At 40.3% G+C, this 9,800-nt stretch overlaps 1 pseudogene; it reads right to left on the minus strand.

Moving 5' to 3' along the window:
• Positions 1 to 7,868: 7,868 nt before the first annotated feature.
• Positions 7,869 to 9,522, minus strand: LOC124974569 (formin-2-like; annotated as a pseudogene).
• Positions 9,523 to 9,800: the final 278 nt, after the last annotated feature.

Raw genomic sequence — 9,800 nt, forward strand, 5'->3', positions numbered from 1 at the left:
AACAACAACACAACAACTAATGGCTAGAAATATTAATGTGCAATTCATATCTGGTTAATTTATATCCTGTCAAGTTTTTGTGTACAATTTTAGAGTTGTTTGATTCAAGTTTAATTAAGAAAACAAATCAGGTTAGAAAAGGAATCAGTATCAATTAGGTGCTCCTTATGCACCAAGCAAACTCATAAGGGCTTTATATATACTGTTTTATTTAACCTTAATATTATCAACATGTAATTGCTTCTCTATCTGCATACACATAAGGAAAAACTACTTGAAAGTCAAATGGCAAAGCTAGGATGCAAAAACTCTTATAATAACTGTGGTTAGAATAACTACTGCTACCATCATCCAACATATTTTCAGCAACTTTTTACTAGAATCAGGAAAAAAAGCACAAAAAGCACCAGTTCTATTTCAAATAAGCAAGGACTATATCCAAATACTTAAACACACTTAAAATTAGTCCTCAGTTCATAAAGCACTGAAGCTATTGGGGTACTTGACTTTGATCCAAGCCACAGTCCCAAAAAAACATGAGAAAGAATATTTCAGACTAAACTAAAATAAGAACAATGCTCTCAGCCCAGTATATGCTGTCAAATTCTTTTCTGATATATGGAACCCAGTAAGGCAGTTCTTTAGGAAAAGGATAGAATTCCTATAATCAATCCCCCCTTTTTTTTACAGTTAGATTTTCTGGCCTTTAAAAATTCAATGTAATGACTTAACAAGTCATTGTGCTCCTAGAGTGGGTCCTTCTTCTACCGATACTGAAATCAAGTTAACCTTTAGAGAAGCCAACATGAGTATCACAAAATCAAAGTTCTAAAATAGAAGCTTTTAATTAATTAACTAGTCCTACAAAAATTCAATAACCCTGTTGGTTTTATTTATACACAGTGGCAACAGATTTGGTCTTCAAAGGACATATCCTAAGTGGGTCACATAGTAGCTTAATACCCTTAGGCTAGTTACTTAACTTGTCTGAGCCTTGGTTTGCTCATAAGAAAAATGAGCATGAGCAGTTATACTTCAAGACTGTTGAAAGGATTAGAGATAATTATGTAATGCACTAACACAGAGCCCTGGGATTCAGAAGTGCAATAAACACAGCTAACATCATAATTCTAGACTTTACAAGCCATAACAAATTGACGAGAAAAAACCAAATTATGAGGAACTGGTGTGCTAGGGAAGAAACTAAAGATATCTCTAAAAATAAATAGCTAGCCACAAGGAAAGAGTCAAGAAACTACACAGACACAAAAGAGGCCACTAGCTTACACATTTAAATAGCTGTTGAGGGCATCACTAATATTTACAAGATGTTAACAATGATGTGCCTGAAGATGACATTAAGTCATTTTAAGAAGACTAAATTTTTTAATTCCATGTGTTTTTAAAAAAAAAGACAGCTAAGGATATAATTGATTTGGAAAGATTTTTATCAAAAGTGATTTAACAGGTTGGGGATACAGTTCAGTGTTAGAACACTTGTCTAGTATGCAGGAGGCCTTGGGTTTGGTCCCCAGCACATTAAAAAAAAAAAGAGGCAACAAAACAAATGAAAAATGATTTACCATCACACATTTTACATGTTAGATATCCAAAACTTAATTAACTGAAAAACTCCATTACTGGGCTGGGATTGTAGCTCAGACATAGAGCAAATGCTTAGCACGTGTGAGGCCCCTGGGTTCAATGGCCAACACCACAGAAAAAGAAAAAGAAGGGAAAAAAAACCCTCTGCTACAAGTTTCTGTTATACTTAATGTGTAAATGAACCTCTTTTTTTCTAATGATCATTGTAAAACATGTATTTTGAACAAACTAACTGAATATTTAAATACAATGACCTATAACATCATCAAGTTCTTTTTTCTTTTTTTTTCTCCTTTTCAGTACTGGGGACTAAGTTCAGCAGGGGAACTCTACTACTAAAATACAACACCAGCCATTATTATTATTATTATTATTATTATTATTATTGTTATTATTATTATTATTATTTAAAGATAGATTCTCATTAAGTTGCCAAGGCTGGGCTTAATCCTTTTGTTTCAGTCTCCCAAGAATCTGGAATCACAGTTATAAGCCACCTTGCCTGGTCATTGGTTTCTTTTTCTTTCCTTTTCTCTTCTCTTCTCTTCTCTTCTCTTCTCTTCTCTTCTCTTCTCTTCTCTTCTCTTTTCTTTTCTTTCTTTTCTTTCCCTCCCTTCCTTCCCTTTCTTTCTTTCGAACATTACAGCTATTGCTTCATTGGCAAAGCAAAAAAGACATAAGCAAAATACCATAGAGAAAAGACAGTTGGGGAATAGGTTTAAACATTCCAATTTCCTTTTGTGCATTTAAACATTTTTTTATTCTATTTGTACATTTTGATAGATCATACATAAATACAATGTAATCTCTCTTTTTTCTAATTATACATATTACAGGATCACATCAGTCATGCAGTTATACATGTACATGGGTAATAATGTCTGTTTCACTCTACTATCCTTCCTACCCCCATACCCCTTTCCCTCCCTTCACTCCCCTCTACCTAATATAAAGTACTATTCTCCCCTCCCCCCTCCTCCCCCTCCTCCCCCCTCCTCCCCCCTCCTCCCCCTCCTCCCCCCTCCTCCCCCTCCTCCCCCCTCCTCCCCCCACCTTCTTGTGAATTAGCTTCTGCTTATAAGAGAAAACATTCAGCCTTTGTTTTTTGGGGTTTGCTTATTTCACTTAGCATGATATTCTCTACTCCATCCATTTAGTAGCAAATGTCAGAATTTCATTCTTCTTTAAAGCTGAGTAATATTCTTTTTTTTTTTTTTTTGGTGCTGGGGGATTGAACCCAGGGCCTTGTGCTTGCGAGTCAAGCACTCTACCAACTGAGCTATCTCCCCAGTCCTAGCTAAGTAATATTCTTAATAGCTAAAACAAGATAATGTTTTGGTCTCCCACATTGCGAAAGGTTTTTATATCTATCAAAGAGACACAAACATGTGCCATGGAAATTCCTTTTCACTTGATTTTCTCCCTACATTTGGAAGGAAGTAAAAAGTGAGAAACATCTGTTCCTTCCTGTAGAGCTAAAAACACTCATCCTATGGTTTAAAATAAAAGATCTTTATGGAAGGCTACAGATAAATGATCACCTGCTTTAAAGGCAACTGGCAATTAAAAGATCCAAATACATGCACAAAGTCAAAGAACTTTTTCCCTAGGGACAATCCTAGGTGCCCAAACCCCTGGTAATTTCCAAGACACCCACAAATAGTAGAGGATAGTAAAGAAGCAAATATAATGGCAGATAACAAGTAAAGAGTCAACAGCTGAGAAACAGGCCTGTATCAATCTGGAATCTGTCTACCACCAGAAGAACAGTTTCAATGAAAGTTACCTCAAGAAAATTTGATTCACTTTGACCAACAATCACCCTTCACCCAACTCAAGGAAGAACAGATGTTCAGTTATTAAAGGAGTAAACCTTATTATCAACACAATACCTCATCAGTGAAAGCCTTAGAGCCTACAATAATTTTTTAACAGTTTTTACTCTACTGTCTTACAGTGCTGAATGTCCAAATGCAAGTAATAAAGGGCACCCATATATAATCAGTAGACTCAGTTTCTATCTCTAGTTATGCTTCTAATGCATCAGAATGTGACTGTGAGAAAGTTATTTCACCCTTTTTTTAATCTTCATTTCCTATCAGTCATAAGGTAGGAAACCCACTGATTTTATTTTCCTCTGAACAAGTCCTGAGCAAAGATTAGTACACAAAACCTACTATATAAAATCTGCTGGTTACTGCAGCTATACCTATCATTAAATATTAAGTAGCAATGTCCACATTAAAACAACTTCTTTTTGTTTTTTTTTTTTTTTTGGTACTGGTGATTGAACCCAGGGGCCCTCTTCTACAGAACCACATCCCCAGGCCTTTTATTTATTTTTATTTTAATACAGGGCCCCATTAAGTGCCAAGACTAGTCTTGAACTTGTGATCCTCCTGCCTCAGCTTCTCCAGTAGTTGGGATTATAGGCATAGGCTATCACATTCAGGAAAAAATGACCCTTTACTTTTACTCTGTATAGTAAAAAAAAAAAAAATAAGTCTATGTGGAGACATCTAAAAGACCCAGGTGTTACCTGTTACCTAAACAGCACTCTTTTAAGAGTCCCAAATTTCAGCTTTGAAAATAGCAGAATAGCAAATTAAAATGATACACAAGTTCCAAGAATATAGTTTTTTTTTTAAAGAGAAATAAAAACTTCAACTTATTTCAGGTCCTATGATGTTTCAGAAGTTTCTTCAATCCTCCTCTGACAATACTTCTTATTTCACTCTACCAACAAGATAAACCACTGTATCTTTTATGTTCCCAGCATACTGTCCTGCATATAGATAGACAGGTAGGTAGATAAATGATAGATTCCCTTGAACTATACTTTTTTTTTTCAAATACTGGAGAAGGAACCCAAGGCCTTGCCTATCTACACAAGAACTCTAGCAATGAGCTCCCCACCCCAGCCCTCTGCACTTTTAAGTGCCTTTTCTTCACTCAGTGAAACTTAGAAAGGCAGAGCCATAATTTAATAGTACATGTATCAGGCTGAGAATACAGGCACTGTTAAAGGTCTTGGCTAGCATACATGAGGCACCAGATTGGATACTTATCACTAAAACAACAAAAACAAAAGAAATTCTATGTATAGTCTAGCACATTTCCTGGCACAATGTGACTTCCCAGTACATATGTATATATGTATGATATGTATATATGTGTGTACATGCATACACATAAACCCACACATATATACATATAGACATGCATATCCAGATGTATGTATATACTGATGTGTATATATACATATCTATATCCTAAATTAATGAAGTAAATTATTAGTCTTAGCAATCACTAATATTAATTATTGATCTTTTTTAGTGAAAATATTTTTTACTGGTTCTTTCTAGTTATACATGACAGGAGAATCCATTTTGATATAATTATACAAGCATGGAGTATATCTCCATTATGGTGAATAATTTTGTTTTTAGAAAATTATATAAATGAACGCTATCTAAAAGAAGATACATGTGGGCTGGAGTTGTGGCTCAATGGTAGAGTGCTCACCTATCACATGTGAGACCCTGGGTTCTATCCTTAGCACCACATAAAAATAAAATAAAGGTATTGTATCCACCTACAACTAAAAAAAATTATAAAAAAAGATACATGATTTCTCACCAACATTAAATCCAAAAAATTGGGCTGGGGTGTAGCTCAAATGGTAGAATATTTGCCTAGTATTCACAAAGCCCTGGGTTTCACCCCTAGCACCTATAAAAATAAAATAAATGAATTCAACAAGACTCCTAAAGTGTAAGAAGTAAAATCAAGAATCATAAATGGGATGGATTCAAATTCAAAAGCTTCTTCTCAGCAAAGGAAACAATCAATAATGTGAAAAGAAAGCCTACAGAATGGGAAAAAATCTTTACCACATGCACCTCAGATAGAGCACTAATCTATAAGATATACAAAGAACTCAAAAAACTTAACACCAAAAAAAAAATAACCCAATCAATCAATGGGCTAAGGAACTGAACAGACACTTCACAGAAGAACAAACATGAAAAAATGTTCAAGATCTCTAGTAATTAGAGAAATGCAAATCAAAATTTAAGATTTCATCTCACTCCAGTCAGACTGGCAATTTTAAGAATATAAGCAATAATAAGTGTTGGTGAGGATGTTGGGAAAAATGTACATTCATACATTTTTGGTGGGACTTGCAAATTGGTGCAACCACTATGGAAAGCAGTATGGAGATTCCTCAGAAAACTTGGACCATTTGACCTGGTGATCTCATTCCTTGGAATATTCCCAAAGGACTTAAAATCAGTACCCTACAGTAAGACAGCCACATCAGTGTTTACAGCAGCTCAGTTCACAATAGCTAAATTGTGGAACCAACCTAAATGCCTTTCAATAGATGGTTGGATAAAGAAACTATGGTATATATACACAATTGAATATTACTCAGCCTTAAAGAAGAATAAAATTATGGCATTTGCAGGTGAAAGGATGGAGTAGGAGAATATGCTGAGTGAAATTAAGCCAAACCCCCAAAACCAAAGGCCAAATATTTTCTCTGATAAGCAGATGCTGATCCATACTGGGGATGAGGTAAGGAAGATGAAGGAACTTTGGATTGTGCAGAGGGGAGCAAAACGGAGGGAAGGAGGGGGTGCAGAAATGGGAAGGACATTATTACCCTATACATATGTATGATTACACTACCTGTTTGACTCTACACCATGTACAGTCAGAGGAATGAGAATTTGTGCTCCATATACATACAGTGTTAAAATGCATTCTATTGTCATGTATAACTAATTAGAACAAATTAAAAAAATAAAAGAGCTATAAAAAATGAATTCATTAAAATTAACTCAAGAACTTTTCAATCTTTTTCCATCAAAAGTGGTTTTTCATGAGCATGTGTGTGTGTTTGTGTGTGTGTTTTGCTTTTGGTTTTGTTTCATTTTGTTTTTTTATGATTAACCTAGTGGGTTTAAGACTACGGACATTCCTTTTCACTGAATCTTTACAATAAAGAGAAGAGACAAAAGGAAAAAACAAAAAGCATGTAAAGTGGATAAAAGAAACTACTTTTGAGTCCTGTAAATGCAAAATAGAATACAGTCCATAGATGAAAATGAAAATGTAATCAATAAAAGTAACTACCACAAAAATAACAGCATCTACCCTATTAAGTGTAGGCTTTCCTCATTGAGAAATTTCACTAAAGTGTGTTCTATAGTTGACCTATTTATTAAAATAATAAAACATAAAATTTTAAAGTGCCTCTGAAATTTTAGTCATTCAAATATTTATCACAAACCTACCAGCACTGTCATTCATTTTCATATTTTCCCCTTACCCTTTAAATTCTAAAACTATTTCATTCAGAATTAAGAGTAGATGTTAAACAGGAAACAAACTGACACTGCCAGTGAACTCTTAAGGTAAGGCCTTGGGACCTATAAGCCTATAGAAAAGGATAAACTCATTCTGCTATTTGATTGGGTGCTTTACTACAATAAATTGATCCTTCCACTGTGCATTCCACGTGTGTCTATAACAAATGGCTAAGGAGGAGAGCTATCACTTGAACTGGTCTTCTGATCTTTACTACTTCCAAGTTACAACCAGTTCTGGCTGAATCACAGAAAAGAAAGAGGTTACTCCTAATACTCTTATTAGATATTCACTTTCTAATAGAATGTATCAGATTTTCTTGTCTTTGCAAGCAGTAGTGACTGTTTCACTTCACAAAGTAGTCCTACCCAGAGTGCTGCAATAGACACTATATATATATATATATATATATATATATATATATATATATGTGTGTGTGTGTGTGTGTGTGTGTGTGTGTGTGTGTAAACTCAGGGGTATGGGTATGTGTCTATACTAGAGCAGTCAGAGATCACCTTTGGAAAGTACTGGAATAAATGTTTTGTGCCTCCAACACTGACCCTTGAGAAGGACCATGAAAATGTTGTTCTTTTAATACTATGGAAATGAAGAAGAAAAAAAATGATGATTTAGCTAACAAGGCGCAAAAGGAATTTATCTGCCTGGTGGGGTTCTAAAAACGTTAGGAAACAACAAATATTTGGGAGAAATGAGCCGAACAGCCGTTTCCTGAGATTACTTAGGACAGACACAACTAAATTTTTCTCTTCATCACCCTGAAAGTAAATTAAAAAACAACAAGTATATCCAAGGCATTCACTGAGGGATGAGCTGTGTTGAAAAGTATTCACTAGAAAGAGACGCACCCACTCTCAGTCCAGGGCCTTTCAGAGCCCAGGAGGGTGGGTGACAGGGTAAGGGCCTGATTGGCAGGCGACCTGCCATCTGGAGACCAGCAGTAAGGTGCACTTACCTGTGAACACGTTCTGGAAGCCATTCGCAGTACCAGGCACTCCAGACGCCTTGGCTGCCAAGGCCGGGGACAGGTCACCATTACAGTTTGCAGCTGTGCGGTGCTCCAGCAGGTTCGCGGAGCCTCCCGCCCCTGGGATGCCAGCACCCAGCTCCTGGGTCCAGTAGGCTGAGAGGCTGAGGCCCCCGGCGAGGCTGCCTTAGGTCTGGTGCTTCTTGGCTGGGGAGACTGCTGAGACCAGGGCTGTTCTGGGGCCCCGGCTCAAGGAGGACTCTAGTCGCCTCTTAATCCTGGCTCTGGCTGGGGCACTGAGACCTGGAGTGATTGGGTGAGCTGAGCTGACGGGTGGCGGTCTTGATGTAGCGGCGGGGGTAATGAGTGGGTAGGGCTTGAAGCAGTGCAGGCTGGGCGCCGGGCTTCGGGGCAGGGAGGTGGCTGCTGCGGAGACACTGGGTCCGTGAGTCTGCTCCCCCGGCTCTTCGCCAGACTCTGTGTGACCTCTCCCACCTCTGTGCCCAACTCTTCCCCTGGAGAGCCTCGGGGATCATCCTCAAAAGCATCCTCCTCTGCTTTCTCATCCGTGTCCTCAGCTTCTCTCACTGAAGCCGGGACTGCGCCCTCCTCCGGCCCGGCCTCGAAAAATGGGAAGGCTGTGGAGGAAGGCGAGTCTGCGGCTAGCGACTAGGCCAGCGGTAAGCTGGGCGCATCCGAGGTGAGGAGGCCATTGGGGGACGGCGGCTGCTCCGACACTCTGGACTTGGTGGTCTGGCTTTCAGGAAGGTCGGAGAGGGCGGACAGTGCCTGCTCTGTGTCCGGACTGCCCCGGGTCTCCCCATCTCCTCCGCTTGGTCCCAGCAGAAAAACGTGAAGGCCCAGGAAGGCCCCGGGCTGAGGGAAGGCGGCAGCAGGGGGCGCTGCAGGCTCCTCGGAGTCCTGTAGCAGCAGTTGCTGCTGCTGCTGCTGCTGCAGGTGAAGCGCCTGCTGGATGTCTGAGAGCAAATCCTCTTGCTCCGCAGCCGAATGGAAGCTATAGATGCGTGTCTGAACCCGAACTGATCCTTTGTTCATCCTGCGCCCCTGCCACAATTTCCAAATCCTCGGCGACCGCCTGCACTCCTAACCAGCTTCAGCAGCCCACGACCACCAGGACGGGTTATCTCAAAAGAGTCCGCACACTGGGTATCCGACAGGCCCTTCTCATCAGCAGACAGGCTGAGGTCCCGGGTCTTGGTGACCAGGGAATGAGCGCTGTCCAGCTCCCTGTCTGCAGGGCCTGGGAGTCCAGCACATCCTCGCGGAGGCCGCCAGAAACCTTTCCCCTTGGAGAGGTTCTTCCTAACCCGCAGGTTGTAAAACACCGAGGCTGTGGAGTTCGACTTACTCTTCTTTTTGCCCCGTTCCCCGCCGCTACCCCTCCCTCCTTGCTGTGTTTGCCCAGCACCTTCTTGCTCCCGCTCACCTTTGGGCTTCCACATCCCTGGGCCCCACAGCATCCTCGGCGCCGTAGCCACCGCCTTCATGTAGGCATCACCTGCACTCCTCTTTAGCTTCCCATCCTGGTTCCCCATGTTACAATCTTGCCCTGCGCCGCTGCACCTCGGGTACTCAGGCCATCTCGACCCTCCTCAGCCCTGGTCCGGACCAGGGGAGTCTCTAGGGCACGTCAAGCAACTGGGCGAGGCGCTGGGAGAAGAGGCCAACAAGCACCAGGCTGGCCCCGCTGACCTCTGCTGCGGCTTTGCATAATGCGCAGCAGCTTGGTGGCTGCCTTTCCTGCGGTTGCAGCCCCGGCCGCTGGGCTCGAACATGCTCAGTACTGCTCGCGGTGCTCGCCAATGACTGTGCA

Source organism: Sciurus carolinensis, unplaced genomic scaffold (genome assembly GCF_902686445.1).
Source record: "Sciurus carolinensis unplaced genomic scaffold, mSciCar1.2, whole genome shotgun sequence".
Taxonomy (NCBI): Eukaryota; Metazoa; Chordata; class Mammalia; order Rodentia; family Sciuridae; genus Sciurus; species Sciurus carolinensis.